The 17,450-nt window shown below is 42.9% G+C and overlaps 1 protein-coding gene across 1 annotated transcript in view; it reads left to right on the plus strand.

Moving 5' to 3' along the window:
- Nucleotides 1-17,450, plus strand: part of PPM1L (protein phosphatase, Mg2+/Mn2+ dependent 1L) — a 238,831-nt gene that overhangs the window by 180,374 nt on the left and 41,007 nt on the right. The window lies entirely within an intron of this gene.

The raw sequence follows: 17,450 nt of genomic DNA on the forward strand, positions 1-17,450 counted from the left end.
CACAGTATAACATGTTGCTGAGTGTAGTTATCTCGTAACTATGGGGACCCAGGGAAAGAGGAGATGGTTCGTAGGTGTAGGGCAGCAGATGCTAGAGACTCACGTGCCCAGCATGGCAGAGACATAACCACCTACACGGGCCCATAGGCTTGTAGTCATATGACAAAATTTAATGAGAAAGGCAATGGTTAAATAGAGGCTGAGGGAGAATGCCTCGGTGCACTAAGGCACTAACGAGCAGGTGGTGGAGGGAAGCAGGGTATTATCACGACTAGGAAGAAGCTTCTGGAGCACTGTCCTTGATGCTGTAAGGCAGAAGCAAGGGTGAAGTATTGCTGACACCCAAAGATGTCTGCTTCCCATGTCTCAAGCAATCGACCACCGGCAAATCAATGGCCAACTAATTTATGTTATTCTTAGAAATGTCAGGTTCCCCTGGCAACAGCCCGGTTCCCAGAGAAGTCAGGGCCCCGGTACTCCCAACAAGCCCAGCGACCTCTAGTGGTCAAGGGGTCATGCCAGAAAGAACTCCCAACAGCTGTTCTGTCAGATACAGAGCAACTTTTGACAAGTGGCATTATCTAGTAAAATTTGTACTGTATGTATACACCGTGACCCATTGGATCCATCACTAGGTATTCTTAGAAATAATAGGTATCCTTAGAAAAACTTACACATTTATATGAGAAAACACATAATAATATTTGTAAATTCTTGAAATAAAGGGGGAAACTAGAAAAAAAATAAGTGCAAATAAAATATGCCATATATAAATACCACACATCAACGAAAAGACTATACCTATAGTTATGTATATAGATAGCATGAATACGTTGAAAATATAATCTAAATTTCAAAGAGGCAGATAAAAGAAGAAGTACGGAATGAATATATTTTTGTAAAGATAAAACAAAAATAAACAGTACGTTGCTTGGAGGGACATCCCTTTGAGATTAAGCCCTAAAGAAAAACAATGTGATGATTAAAAAAATTAAACTAAAAACCATTTCCAGATGGGGGGAGCAGGATGAGACCAGAGAGGGGTGGGTAAACCTTCCCTACACTGTACCTCTTAGCCCACTAGGCTGATTTTGCTTTTCTGTTGTAGTACTTACAGTGGTGTTTTCTTTGATATAAGTATCCCTTATAAGAGAGAAAAAGCTTTCTGTTGTTTGTAGTGCAGAGGGAAGAATTTCATGCCCCACAACCTCTAGATAACTTTTGCAATCCTGTCACTCTACTTTCTCATTTCCCTGGAGTCCATAAATAAATTTGTGGATTTCTGAGCCACAGAAGAGCCCTGTTTTTGATCATCTTACTGAGTAATAACAAAAATCTGGATGAATCACATGGAGAAAGTCTCTGCCATTTCTTTTATTAGGTGGAATCAGCTCCCATTTGGTATTTGCCAACAGCCTCCTGTGATCAGGGTCAGAAAGATAGTACAACAGGTAGGGTGTTTGCCTTGCACGCACCCAACCTGGGTTCAGTCCCCAACACCCAAATGGTCCCCTGCGCTCTCCAGGAGAGATCCCTGCATGCAAAGCCAGGACTAAGCCTTGAGCACCACAGGTGTGGCCCACTAAAGAAAAACAAGCCAAAAACTCTCCATAGTAAGACAACCCTCAACATTCATCCCCTAGTATGCACATCCCGTAGAAGTCTACCCCCGTGAGAGGGGACTGGGCTCGTGGCTCCTTGATGAGCAAAGTAATGTAGCCTCACTTTGTTTTGTTTTTTTTTTCTTTTTTTTTTCTTTTTTGGGTCACACCTGGCTATGCACAGGGGTTACTCCTGGCTCTGCACTCAGGAATTACCCCTGGCCGTGCTCAGGGGACCATATGGGATGCTGGGATTTGAACCCAGGTCGACCGCGTGCAAGGCAAACGCCCTACCCGCTGTGCTATCTCTCCAGCCCCTGTAGCCTCACTTTGAAGCTGCTGTGTTACAAGAATATGGGAGGGCCATGGCTAGGAGCTAAGACTGACCACTAGAGGCTGAGAGGGTTCCAGCAACAGCCAACAACGCAGACTTCAAGGAATGCAATTCTGCCAGAAACCAGAGTGAGTTTGGAGGAGCTCCATATGAGAACCGTAGATCTGCGGTACCCTTGAGGGACTCTAAGTGGAGAACTTAGTAAATCCTGGAACCCAGGGGCCAGGGTGTTAGTGCAGTACAAAAGGTAAGGATGCTTGCCTTACACGTGACCAACCTGGGTTCGATCCCCAGCATCCCAGTTGTTCCCCTGAGCACTCTACCAGGAGTGACTCCTGAGTCCAGATCTAAGCACTGCTAGGTGTGGCAAAAAAAGAAAAATAATAATAAAACTTGGACCCCAAAGAAATTCTGCAACAGTAAGTCTGTGTTGTTTTAAGCTGTTTAATTTGCAGTAAGATGTCATGCAACAACAGAAAAGTGATATAAAATGTCTAAGGGCATAACAGCTTGATGAGCTGCCAACCTAACTGGGACCTTCCTTTCTTACCTTTCTGCAAATTTTTATAGGCTTATCAGTTTGGGGCTTTCAGCAAGAGTTGATATCCTCTGCTTTTCTCAGTCAAAAAAAAAAAAAAACCCACAAAAAAATTCTAGTTTAAACTTTATTCTCCAGGTGATCTTCCCTCTCTTTCTTCCCAAGAAATAACTTCATGTGCCAGGAACAAGTCACCAGACAAATCTCTCTCCCTCTCTTCCCTCCTTTCTTCTTTTATCTCCCTATCCCTCTTAACCTCCATTTCTCCTTTCATTCTCTCTCTTTTATTCCTTTCTTTGCTTTCCATTCCTTCCTTTTCTTTCTCCTACTAACTTCAAGGATAAACTATGCTATGGCACATGCTCGTAGAGATTTAAAAAAAAAATGGAGCTGAGGAGTTAGGACAGGGGTTAAGGCACTTGATTTCCATGCAACCGACCATTTCAGTCCCGATGACCCAAGAACCACCAGGAGTGGCCCTTGAGCACAGAGCCAGGAGTAAGCCCTGAGAACAGCTGGATGGGGCACAACCACCGCCCACCCCAAGGACAACATTTTTTTAAGGAGCTAACGAGTTAATGACAGAAACAAACTACTGCATGGTCAATTTTCTATTCATGGGCAAACAGCTAAGGAGTAGGAGAGAAAAGAAGGTAATTATGCAGAAATCTTTTTCTTTCCTGTTGTCATACACTCACTCTCAGTGGAGGATTAACTATTTAAGCCACTGAATTGCTACTCAAAAAAGATGATGTTCTTTTATTTTATGTGTTGGGTTTGGGGCCACACCCAGCCATGCTCGAGGGTTACTCTTGGCTCTGTACTCAGGACTTTCTCTGGGTAGTGCTTGTGGGACCATATGGGATGTTGGAGGGTGAGTCCAAATCAGCCCTGTGCAAGGCACGTGCCCTACTTGTTATACTATCTCTCTGGTCCCCAAAGTTCTTTTAAACTGATTTAAGAACCATGTAGATGAAAAGCACGTAATGAAGACAGTGTAATGGTTTTTTATGCCTACATTGCCTTGTACATTTGAACCAGACCATTAATTTTTATATTCATATATCATTTTTAAAATAGAGATTTGGTTCTAATAGTCAGGTAACTATTATTTCATCGTTACCATCCTGATGCATTGAAAGTAATAACAGTATTAAACAACTATTTGTCTCTTATTCCTGAACAGGCTTCTAGAGTCGGATGATTAGAGCATTTTTCTTTCACACTACATCTTATGTATATAGAAACCACCATGTTAAATAAAATGTTGATGATCTGTTCCCAGTACTATACCTGAGCAGTTTTAACCATAGACAAAATTAGAGTAATATAATTAAAGTAATTTTCTGTCATCAAAAGGAATTTGTTAGTAGTGTTTAAAATTTCAAGTAAAAATAGAATCCAGTCTAAATTCCAGAGCAGAGCACAAAATAGATGATGTAATGCAAGGACTAATCACAGATTCCCAGTGAGGTTGGGTACTTAGCTTTTAAAAAAAAATTATTTCTTGGGGCTAGAGTGATAGCACAGAGGGTAAGACGTTTGCCTTGCACTCGGCCAACCCAGGTTCAATTCCCAGCATCCCATATAGTCCCCTGAGCATCGTCAGGAGTAATTCCTGAGCACAGATCCAGGAGTAATCCCTGAGCATTGCCAGGTGTGACCCAAAAGCAAAAAATATATACATATTATTTCTTCCAGATTTAGAATTATAAAGGAATAGACATGTAGTTGTTTGACTCTACCTTTTATATATAGAAATATAAAAGAATATGCTTTTAATGTAAAGAAATATTTAAGGCTTTAGAAGAGTTCAAAGCAATTCAAAGTATATGTACTTGTTAACATAATTGATTTATTGATATATAATTCACAGACCATAAAATTTATGACTTTGATGTATTAAACATACATGTATACTTTAGGGATGGTATATAGTATATTCAGAGATTTCATGTAACTCTATTTAGTTTTAGAACATTTCATCACCCCTAAAGGCAACCCTTGAATAGTTGTTCCATTATTTCTCCTTACTCTCCATTCTTAGACAACTACTAAATTACTTATATATATATAAATTTGCCTTTTCTGTGCATTTCATATAAATGCAATCATGCATTACTTCTCACGTTTTTCTCTCATTTAGCATGTTTTTAAGATTTATTCATGTCAGTACATACATCAGTACTCCATTCCTTGTCATAGCTGAATAATATCCTATTATGGATACACCACATTTTATTCATTTATTTATCAATCATTGAACATTTAAGTTATTTCCACATTTTTTAGTATCATAGTATATGCAATATGTGCAGTGCAAGTGTGAACATGTATTTTTATTTCTCCTGTATCTCAGAGTACAAATGCCGGGTTTTATAACTTTAGTTTTGTGAGGAACTAATAAACATTTCCAAATTGCCTATATCACTTCTCCCAACAATATATAAATGTTCCAAGTTTGCTTGCTCATATGTATCTCTCTGTTTAATTTTTGCCACCATCATTTGTCTGAATTGATATTTCTTTGTGGATTTACATTTTCTAATGACATGATGGTGAGTGTCCTTTATCTCTACTAGCCTAGTCATTTGTGTATCTTTGGATAATTACTGTTCAGCTCATTTATCTATTTTTAATTGGGTTGTTTGTATCGTATTGTTGGCTTGTAAGGGATCATTACATATTTTAAATACAGCTCTTTAATCGCAATTAAAGATTTGCAGGTACGTTCTTCCATTCCATGGGTTTTCTTTTCCCATTAGAAGTTGTCCTTCAAAGCGCAAAACCTTTTTTAATCTTATGAAGTCTGTCACATATGTGTTTAATGTTACGTCTCAGAAGTTGTTGCCTGAAACCTCCAGCACAGTGACATCACAGATGGTTGTATATAAAACTCCCCATTTAAGTACATCCAGAAACCACCTACGTGTTACGAAAAAGAAAAGACAACAGTACCACATACCCCGGTTTAGAGAGACGCATGCATGTGTATATCTGAAGCTAGGTGACCATTAACAGATTCAGACGAGGGGAAATACATAGCTGTTCCTAAGCATCTATTACTGTGGGTCAATGAGACTCAGCTGCAGGGAGTGCATAACAGAGATAAAAGATGGTGCTGGTGACAGAAACCAAGCTCTGGACCCAAAGACAAAAACTAAAATCTTATTAAAAGTCCTGGGGCTGGAGCGATAGCACAGCGGGTAGGGCGTTTGCCTTGCACGCGACCAACCCGGGTTCGATTCCCAGCATCCCATATGGTCCCCTGAGCACCACCATGAGGTAATTCCAGAGTGCAGAGCCAGGAGTAACCCCTGTGCATTGCTGGGTGTGACCCAAAAAGCAAAAAAAAAAAAAAAAAAAAGTCCTGGTGATTTAGGCTACTGGCAGGTAAATGAACTGCGTAGGTTCCTCCCCACTTCTTTAAGGAAAACTGCGTCTCTCCAACCAGGGAACACAAGTGAAGAACTCTAACCGAGTTTTGGAGTTTTGGCATGAATCAGGGTCAGGAAGAAAGAGCCTTGGAGGCAGAGTGGCATCCTAGCGCTTTCCCAGGCTTCTCCGCTGCCACTCACCACTAGGTGAGGTGTGATTAATCCCAGCTTGTGATCCTTAAAATGCCTTTCCCTCTTCCTCTCTGTCACAGCCAGAGAAATGAAGAATTTCAGCACTGAAACCACAGCGCCGCCTGCAGGGGGGAAAAAAAGCTGACCCAGATGTTTCCACCAAAAAATTATGCAGCAAACGGTCATAGGAATAAGAAATAGAAATAAGAAAAGAAAATGACAAGTTCTCATACAAATTTGTTTTGGGGGCTGGAAATTGTACAGCTGCTAGAGCTCTTGCCTTGTATGTGACTGACCTGTGTTCGATTCCCAACATCCCATAGGGTCCCTCGAGCACTGCCTGGAGTAATTCCTAAATGCAGAGCCAGGAGTAATCCCTGAGCATCCCTGGGTGTGGTCCCCTGTAAAAAACTAAGGCTCGCCGAGGGGTGAGTGCACTCGAGGGCTCTCCGGGCAACTCTGTCTCACCGCCTGCGTTCGGTGCCCTGGAACCGCAGTGTGTGGACTGGATTGGGACGGCCAGTGGTCAAGGACAGGCGAAGGAAGAATGAGGACCAAGCTGGTTGCTGATTAGTTGCCATTTATTCAATCTTCCATCTTTCTCATCTCCCGCACTCCCAGCTCTGCTCCGGCCTCTCTCTGGATCAACTGCCTCCTCTCCCTGGCTTCTCTGTCTCCTCCTCCTTCTCTCTCCCACCCTGCCTTCTAGGCTACACCCAGCCAGGTAGCAAAATCAACATAAGAAAGCCCTTCCTGAGGGCAGGGCATTCCAAAGCCCTTCCTCACTCTTAAGGTTTTTTCCTTTTCCTTAGTCCAGAAACTTATTAACATCTTAATACTAGTTATTTTTGTATGGACATAGCACGGGATACATTGAGGCTTGCAAGGCAGCTCTCCTGGCAACATCTTGCCACAGGCTCAGACCACAGCACTCAGGCCAGATTAATCATTCCTCATCCTAGCAGGGTCCAAATCTAGTTATCACTGTTTGGATCATGACAGTATTTGTCCATGATCAAGCTCTTAACTTATAGTCAAGCATTAGGCACTTTGGCAAGGCCCATATCGATGCCAGGGTAGCACATAACTCACCGCTTGCCCTGGGTCCTTCTGGTCCCACGTCGGGGACCCTGCTTTGGGGATGCTAGGAAGTAAGGGCAGCTGAGGCTTAGGTCAAGAGAACAGATGCCCTGGAGGAAAATATCATGTAGAGTCAAATGACTCCCAGGTTACAAAAGCATAACATTTGTTAAGTCTTCCTGTGTCCATACAAAAAGGACTTGCTCTGAATAAACTATGCAAAGGACTCAAGGAGAAGCGAAAAACATTATTTACAAGTCAACAGAACACTAAGAAAGAAGCTACAAATAAACAAAGAGGAATAGGAGCACTGTAACGGGAGTAACCCAATAAACCTAAACTACCTGAGGCTATGTTATCATACATAAAAAACTACCTGAAGCTGTGTAATCCTACAGTCCCCAAACAAAAACAAACCCAAAAACTTGCTTTAATAAAAGAAAATGCCCCTTTCCTGAGGGCAAATGCAAGGCACAGAACTGAAGGGAGTAATAGACAAACAGAGATGCCATCATAATGAAACTTCATGAAGTTACAGGATCACAGCTTAAAATAGAGAAGCAATCCAAAATAATCAAAAAATAGCAGTTCTTCATCTAAAATATTGAAGGTATAAAAAAAAATCCTAAATTGTATGAAGAGCACACTAAATGAAATTTAGTCTAGCCAGAATACTCAGTATTGCAAAAGAAAGAATATAGAATCTAAACATAAAAAGCACAACAGTGGTTCAAATGTGAGAGCAGAGACAAACAATATTAGGGAATAGGAGAAAAATTTTAAGAAATACCAGACTTGTATAAGTAAATATAACTCTCACCCCGGAAGGTAGAATGAGGAAAGGTGTGATTTGAGTGACTGTAGGAGGCTGAAGACCAGGAAACCTCTAGGCTATAACTCTAGCGGCAGGGTGTGGGGGGGATTTTGGTGGGAAGATTTGGGATTGGGAGTACTTGATCAGGGCTTATTCTTGGCTCTGTGCTAAGGGATCACTCCTGGCAACCTTGGTTAGCTATGTGGAGTGATGGGGATTGAACCTGGATCGGCCACATGCAAGGCAAGAGTTCTACCCACTGTACTACCTCTCCAGTCCCTACAATCAGTTTTAAGCCTTGAGAACTGGAGAGTTTAAATCATTTCTAAGTTATGCAGATTTTCCTGGGTGGGAGTCAGCAGTCTGGACCTCAACAGACCATCCGGGTGAATTTAACGAGGACTCAGATCCAGCTCAGAAATGAGAAACTGAATAAAACACAATCCTATTAGAGGGCTTCCCAATGACCCAAATGCTGGACATTAACTGGTTTAATCAACAAATGAGATCTCACCCTCACTTTACTTCAGCTAAGTTCTTTTTACACCTGACAAGTTAATAAAGGGTAATGGTAGGAAAGCCAGTAAGCCAGTTCTTTGAATTATTATCTTCTTTTCCTGATATGAACATGACGGGGTGGAAGGGAGAATTTCACAGATGGTAAAGTAATAGAATTAGCAAGACTTGATTAGCAATGGCATAGCGGGAGGTGTTGATTTCCACATCTCTGGATTTGGATTTGGATCAATGCCACCCTCTGATTCACTCAGGCTGCATGAATGAAAAGAAACAGACAGAGAGAGACAGACATAAGGTTCCTGATCGTTTGAACACTCGGGCAGGAAATGCAGATTTGGCAGGCGTATATGCAAGTGAGTGTGACTAAAGATATGGCTGTGGGGGATGAGACTGCTAGGCAGCAAACAAGAAATAGAACCCTGAGAGACAGGTGGAGACAAAGAAACTTTTCCCAAAGTATAGGGGAATATTCACATGGAGGGCATGAGACTTAAGTGGTAGAGCACATGCCTTATGCTTGAGAAGTAGAAGCCTTGAGTCTGATTCCTAACACTCTGCACAATTGTGGGAGTGACCCAAGATCCCCCTCGCCAAGAACTTCCAAATATAGCCCTACTTTTTTTTAATGATGCTGAACAAAGATTAAGGAGGAAGAGATTATTCGAAAAGGGGTCAAGAAATTCAGGAGAAATTTAGTTCAAAGAGGGATTCGATCAGCATCAGTTGTTGAGAATCCTGGTCGTCATCATTCTTTCACTACCCACCTCTCCCTCATCAGTTACACACCATTTCATGTTGTCTTTGCCAGAAACAAAAAAGGGTGTCTCTGAAAGGAGAATGTTAGGAGAGGTTCCTCCTTAAGCTCTGCAGATCTGGGCCTATCCTCAGCCACACCCACACTCCAGCAGAGCTTAGCTTTAAAACATCTGGTTGTATCTGTCATGGAAGGCCTTGGATATATATGGTTGGTTTGTCCTTAACAGAAATAAAACCTGGAGCTGGAGCAATAGCATGGCAGGTAGGGCATTTGCCTTGCATGCAGCCAACCCAGGTTCAATGTCCAGCATCCCTTATGGTCCCCTAAGCACCACCAGGGGTAATTCCTGAGTGCAGAGCCAGGAGTAATCCCTGTGCATCGTCAGGTGTGACCCAAAAAAAAAGAGAGAGAGAGAGAGAGAAGAAAGAAAGAAAGAAAGAAAGAAAGAAAGAAAGAAAGAAAGAAAGAAAGAAAGAAAGAAAGAAAGAAAGAAAGAAAGAAAGAAAGAAAGAAAGAAAACCTTTCTGCTGCTAAAGGGAAAAATTAAGCGTTACTCTCTAAATGGCTTAAAAAGCAGTCATTAATAAATACCTGTTAAGATATTGTCAGAATGCCGTAGTGTGTAGCCTGTGAAATTTTAATTGCTGAGATTGTACTCAACATGCAACTCCATGAAACAGCAGCAATCTTGATGCACTAGCTAGTGTGGAATCAGGGAGATCGTCAATAGTAACAGATGTTTAATATGTCATAGTTAAAGTGCTTGAGGTTTTACATTGCACTCACAGTGTTAGAGCCAGCAGACTTTAGAGTCTGTCACTTCTATGTGTCTGGGTAGATGTGGATTTGAAGCTTCAGACACTTAGAAATAGAAACTAAGTGTTCATTATCACCAACATTTTATATAGATCATCTCGTTTTATCCTCCGAGGTAGTTCTGTGAAAGAGCCTGACAGTGAACAAAAGGAGAAAGCTGAGGGCTGGAGCGAGTGGGGCACTTGTCTTGTCAGCGGTCACCCAGGTCCATCCCCGGCACCACCTGTGGTCTCCACAGCCCGCCAGGAGTGACCCCTGAGCACAGAGCCAGGAGTAAGCCCTAGCACAGCCAGGTGTGGTCCCTACCCTCTCCCCCAAAAAGAGAAAGCTAAGTCTCTAAAATTTGGCATTCATACAGTTCTTCTACTCAAATTCTCCGTAGTATTTTCAGTAATTGTTGGATAGCACTGGGCTGTCTTTGCTGCTCCCACAGAGTTTAAGGTTTATTGAGCCACTCCTACAACAGAGCAACTGAGGCACAACTAATAATCCTATATTGCTTTTCTCTTTCCTTTATATCATTTGTATGGTTTATTTAGCAGTGTCCTTTTTGTACAGACATAGGAAAACAATTGATGCTATGCTATGTAACATGGGAGTTGATTGACTGCAAAATAATATTTACTCCTGGGCATCCGTATTTACTTGACTTAAGCCTCAGTTGCATTTAGTTCCTAGCACTCCAAGATCAGGGTCCCAACCAGGGACTGATGGCCTCAGGGCAAGCTGTGAGCTACCCTGGCATCGAAATGGATCTGGCCAAGCACCATAATACTTAACTATATAAGTTAAGAGCACGGTCATGGACAAACTCTGTCATGACCCAAAAGAGGTAACTGAATAAGGACCCTGCTGGGGTTAGAAAGACTAACCTGGCCTGAGGACTGTGGTCTGGAATATATAGTGAGATGTCCTCAGGAAGAACCAAACTTTAAGCTTGATATCTCTTACTGTGCTCATACAAAATGACATTGCTAGAAATATTAGAAGTAAATTTACTACAACTATTTAAATGGATTGGGGCTGGAGCGATAGCACAGCGGTTGGGCGTTCACCTTTCACGCGGCCGACCCGAGTTCGATTCCTCCGCCCCTCTCGGAGAGCCCGGCAAGCTACCGAGAGTATTGAGCCCGCGCGGCAGAGCCTGGCAAGCTACCCATGCGTATTGGATATGCCAAAAACAGTAACAATAAGTCTCACAATGAGAAACGTTACTGGTGCCCGCTCGAACAAATTGATGAGCAATGGGATGACAGTGACAGTGATTTAAATGGATTACTAGGTGAGGAAAGAAGAAAGCAACACACCTGGCCCTGGATGGAATCCAGCCCTTGAGCGGATCTCCTGGTAATGTGGAGTAGTCTCCTTAGATGAGATTGTGTCCTTGAGTTAATCTCCTGGAGGAGTGGCTTTACCTCTCTTTGTTGATTGGTTCAGTGTTCAACCACCTTTGTATCCCCACCCTGCATGATTTCTATATAAACTATGCTGTAAGGGGCTAGGGGGCTGGGGGGTTGTGAGGAGATTACGAAGTTACGGAGTCACAGGGTTAGAAGAGGTCGGAAGAAGAAAAGACCAGACACTGAAGAAGACAAGGGCAGCAGACTGGAGAGCAGGATACAGAGAAGAGACAAAATTACAGAGTGACAAGGTTACATGGTTAGAAGGTCAGGTAGTCAGATGGTCAGATGCAGAAGTCAGATCAGAAAGTTACAAAGGGACAGAGTCACAGACTGGAGGTGACAAGGTTACAAAGTTACAAGGTTAGAAGGTTGGGAGAAGTCAGAAGATTACCAGGTCAGCAGGGACAGAGAGAGCAAAGAGCCCAGGCACACACAGAAGCACAGCGCAGGGGCTGGAGCAATAGCACAGCGGGTAGGGCATTTGCCTTGCACTCAGCCGACCCAGGCTCGATTCCCAGCATCCCATATGGTCCCCTGAGCACCACCAGGAGTAATTCCTGAGTGCAGAGCCAGGAGTAGCCCCTGTGCATCACTGGGTGTGACCCAAAAAGCAAAAAAAAAAGCAAAAAAAAAGAAAAAGCACAGCCACGAAGAGAAGACAACAAGGAGACGAGGAGGAGAACCGAGACTTTGGAGACTTTGAGGTCCACGAGGAGACAAGGATGATGGAACCCTGATGACCCTAACACGACTGTAACTGCGCCATAAAAGGAGAGATCACCAACACAGGGGAGTCCGTCCTCCGCCCGTCGTCTCAGAAGAGCTTGGGGAGGCCACTCCCGGTCCACCAAGTGTCGCCTCCACGTCCTGCCTGCCCGACCTGCGCAGGGGCCTGCCTTCGCCTCCACCCACCGTCTCTCATTTCTTGTGTTTATCGTGTGTTGAGTGAGAGGAAAAACTCAACCGCTGGCGGTCCTGGGTGGGCTGTGGCCAAGGCAGGCCCGCTCACAGGCCTGGCACAGGCAGGATGTGGAATTAAAGTGAAATTAAATCACCCTTCGTGCCTTAAAAGGACATCATAAAATTCAAGTAAATAAACAAACTCAAATGTTTTAATTGTGATGAATAAATCAGAAGTAGTATCTGACTATAATGTTGACACTTCAAAATAAGCTCTAGAGCAGTCTGCCATAGAGGCAGGCTGGGGTAGGGGGTGGCTTGAAGAGGTGAGAGGGAAACTGGGGACACTGGTGCTAGGGGATTACACTGGTGGAGGGTGTACATTTTACACCACCAGTGACCCCAGTTTCCCTCCCTCCACCACACCCCATCCCCCCACCCAGCCTGTCTCTATGAAAAGGAAAGTGAAAGTTCCAATGTTTTTAAGCTATCTACATCTCTCCTCATACATAGCATCCATATATCAAAATCCCAGGCTATATAAAATAAAAGGAGTTCTCCATTGCAGGTTATAAGAACAATCCCCTGTTCAAGCTATTACTTTAGTGGAATCTACTGGGTCCTGGAAAAGGAATGGGGTGTCAGGTTAGATTTCTAGGCAAGAGAATAAAAGGAGGAAAAAAGTACCAGCAGGTATTTTTAGAATGCTATCTTACATATCTCATGAAATGGGAAATGATTCATCCTCATCGTGTGTTATTACCATCAGACTACAACCACACTACGTGAACAGAAGGGTCTCTCCCAGAAGAAACTCAGCTGAATCAAGACTGAGCTTCTGAGAAATACCGAGAATCAGATGTGCTTTATCTGTCTGAACAGACAACAGAGGTTAGAAAGTTAAGGCAGAGACTTAAGGAAGATATCAACAGGTGCAGCTGGCATGAGGATTCTGGTGTCCTTCTAGTGATCTGGGAAGAAAACACTTAATCCCTGGGCAATAACTGAGTGTCAGATGGTTTCCCAGACCTTGAAAACTTATGACCAAAAACTTAAACTATACCCATTTGCCTTAGGACATTAAGGTAGTCTGTAAAGCTAAGTGGTGTGAATTCAGTTAAAGCTCATGTTCTCCATTATACTTTCTGGAAGAACAGCTCTTCTCTGAAGCTCCTATTTTTATGCAGGCTTTAATATACACAAGGAAATCAATGACCAGAGATCTCAAGCTCCAGGCACTCTCCCTTCTCTGAAGGTGGAACCAATGTTCCAAGTAGACAGAGGGACACCGGTGGCATCATCCTCGGTTTAGAAGGGAAAATGGCGGAGTGGAAAATTTAGCAAAGCTGACCTTTTCCATCTTTGCTTCACTCTTACCTACCATTTTCCCTTACCACTTTAAGATTGAACACAGAGATCAAATTTTTAAAACCCTTCCCTAGTACTGGATTTATATTTAGTCTTTATCTACAATTCCTGTCTCACAGACTCCCAAAGCCTTGGCATTTCCTAAGTGTTGATAATGATAACCATGCATCCCTTGCTGAGTTAGTAAGGTGACCTTTGGAAGCACCTAAGGAGTGTGTGGGATGCCTGCCAGAAGAATAAACCATATGACTGACAGTTGGAATGTTGGTCTCACCTGCAGAGAAGGGAGAGTGCCTAGAGGTTGAGCTCTGTGGTCATTGATTGAGTCATATATATTAAAGCCTGCATAAAATTCCAAAACCAGCGGCTTCAGAGAAGCATTGATGCCCCTCAGGTGCTGGGAGAGTGGTATGTGTGGAGAGAGTATGGAAGTATTGTGCCCACATCTCTCCTACATCTCGCTTTATGCTGTTTTCTACCTGGTTGCTTCTGCTTCTGAGTTATATTTTTCATAATAATGCAGCACTCTGTTAGTGGTGCTGTAGCAAATGGTAAAAGAATTGACCAAAATGGAAACACATCCTTGTTCGGGGATCAGAAGCATCAATATTGTCAAAGTGACACTCCTCCCCAAAGCAACACCTAGATTCAGTGCAGTTCCTATGAAATACCCATGACATTTTTTTAAAGACATAAACCAAATGCTCTTGAAATTTATATAGAATAAAAGTCCTCCCTTCAAATAGCCAAAGCAATCATAAAGGGAAAAAACTTCTCTTTCCCTGACTTTAAATTATGCAGTAAAACTATAGTAATCAAGACAATGTTTAGTGGAATAAAGACACTCTCTGACCAATGGAATAGAATTAAGAGCCTAGATACAGATCCTCAAGTATGCAGACAGTTGACCTTTGACAAAAGAGCAGAGTAAGAAACGGAGCAAGAAAAGCTGATTTAACAGACAGTGCTGGGAAAACTGGCTGGCTACCTGTTTTTTTTTTGTTTTTTTTTTTACAAAATGAACTAAGACCCCTTTCGCACACCATGTACAAAAGTCAATTAAAAAGGCATTAAAGACCTCAGTATCAGAACTGAGTACATAAAAATAATCCATAAAATATATTGCAGAAAACATAGGCAGGGCACTTCATGACATTGACTCTAGAGGTACCTCCAATGATACTATCTCACTGACCAAGCAAACAGAGGGAAAATATCAAGTGAGACAGCATCAAACTGAACTCCACTGCACTGTGAAAGAAACAATTTCAGAATAAAAACACACTCTGCAGACTGGGAGAAAACATTTACCTATTGTTCATCTGACAAAGGAGAAATATAAGGCACTTATAAAACAGAAAAAGAAAAAAGTTAAATCAACCCCATCAAGGCACTGGTGAAGGGATGGTGTTTGAATATTGTATAACTGAGACATAAACCTGAGAACTTTGTAACTTTCCACATGGTGATAAAATAAAAATTAAAAAAAAATCAACCCTATCAAATAATGGGGAGAAGAGATGAATAGAAAGAATATCCCCAGAGAACAAAGAGGATACACAGATGGTCAGTAGATCTATGAAAAAAAATGCTCTGCATCACTTATCATCAGTGAAATGCAAATCAAAGCAACAAGATATCACCTCACACCATTGAGACTGGCATACATCAAAAAGAAGAAAACAACCAGTGTTGGAGGATGTGGGGGGAAAGGAATCCTCATTCAACTGCTGATGGGAATGTTCACTGGTTCAACCCCTTTGGAAAATAATACGGACACTTACCAAAGAGCCACCATACAACCCAGCAATTCCATGTGTGCACCCCAATAACACAAAAAAGTCTATTCAGAAAAGACATCTGCATTTCTTTGTTCATTGCAGCACTATTCATAAGAGACAAAATCTGGAAACAATCAAAGTAGCCAGAACAGATCACTGGATAAAGAAAATGTGGGGGCCAGAGTGATAGTACAGCAGGCTAGGTGTTTTTCTTGCGTGTGGCCAACCCACGTTCGATTCATGGTAGCCTGTATACCCCCTCCCCACCACCTCATCCCCAGGCCAGGACTAATCTGAGTGCAGAGCCAGGAGTAATCCCTCAGTATTGTCACTAGGAGGAAGGAAGGAAGGAAGGAAGAAAGGAAGGAAGGAAGGAAGGAAGGAAGGAAGGAAGGAAGGAAGGAAGGAAGGAAGGAAGGAAGGAAGGAAGGAAGGAAGGAAGGAAGGAAGGAAGGAAGGAGAGAAAGAGGAAGAGAAAGAAAGAGAACGAAAGAAATACACAATGGAATGCTGCTTGACTCTAAGAAAAGACAAAAAGAGGCCAGAGCAATACTACAGCAGGGCACTTGCCTTGCATGCAGCAGACCCAGGTTCAGTCCCCAGCACTCATATGGTCCCCTGAGCCTGCCAGGAGTGATTTTTGAGCACAGAGCCAGGAGTCAGCCCTGAGCCATGCTGGGTGTACCCCCCCCGAAAAAAAAAAGAATTATGCCGTTTGCTGCTATGTGGATGGAACTGGAGAGTGTCATGCTGAGGGAAGTCAACCAGAGAAAGAAGAACAGATACAGAACGATCTCTCTCATATGTGGGATATGAAGAGATTTACTAAGGAAAGAACAGTGAGAAGGCAACAGAACCTGAGCCTGGAGTGAAGAGTCAAACGGAGAGAGGGAACTGACCCCATGGTGGGAAGGGGAAGTGGGCATTCTGGTGGAAGGTGTGATGTTAGAATATTATCCTCTGAAACCCTATGATAGTATTGTCACTTATGGCATTTAATTTTTTTTTACTTAAGAAAGGAAAAAATTTTAAAGGATAATTGACCAAAGTCAGAAGCAAAAAACAGATATATGAGCACATGCACCAAGCATGGTAGGTACTAAAGGAGGAACAACTGTCCGGAGGCAACAGTTTTGTTGGAGTTTTTTCTTTCCAATTAATTTTTATTTAAGATGGGGAACGTGCCACACCTGGCAATACTCACAGCTTTTTCCTGGCTCCATGCTCAGGGGCTCATATGAGGTGCCAGGAATGGAAGTTGGGTCAACCGTGTGCGAGGCATGTGCTTTTCCCACTTTGCTATGTCTCCAGCCCAACAGGGATCTGTTTTTAAGGGAAGATGGTTCTGCTTTCCTCAGGGTGGTGTGGTTGGTGAGCAGGGTGCATCAGTCAGTGGCCATCCGGGATCCCCACTATTCCCATAAGAAAGATCCTCTGGCTGACTTTCCGCCTGTGCCCTCTCAATATCTCTGTGCAAAAATCTTTCCTGAGGAATGGGAACAGGATGATCACTAGTCACCTCTGAACAGCGAGAACAGGACCATCATTAATTATGGTGAATAATAGGAATAGAACCATTCATTTTGCATGAGGAAAAGGTCTGAGTTTGGTGAGTTCCTCCAGCGCTTGAATTGAACCTAAGAAGGGAGTCATGGGAACCTCTAATTTGTAGGTCAGAGGCCAGGCTGGACTTGTGACCACCACCTGCAGTCTAAGGGTCTATGGCCTCTTACACAGAAATATGGGTAACATTGGGGCTGGAGCAATAGCACAGCGGGTAGGGCGTTTGCCTTGCACGCAGCCGACCCGGGTTCGAATCCCAGCATCCCATATGGTCCCCCGAGCACCGCCAGGAGTAATTCCTGAGTGCATGAGCCAGGAGTAACCCCTGTGCATCGCCGGGTGTGACCCAAAAACCAAAAAAAAAAAAAAAAAGAAAGAAACACGGGTAACAGTCTGGACTGGCGACT

This window comes from Sorex araneus, chromosome 2 (genome assembly GCF_027595985.1).
Source record: "Sorex araneus isolate mSorAra2 chromosome 2, mSorAra2.pri, whole genome shotgun sequence".
Taxonomy (NCBI): domain Eukaryota; kingdom Metazoa; phylum Chordata; class Mammalia; order Eulipotyphla; family Soricidae; genus Sorex; species Sorex araneus.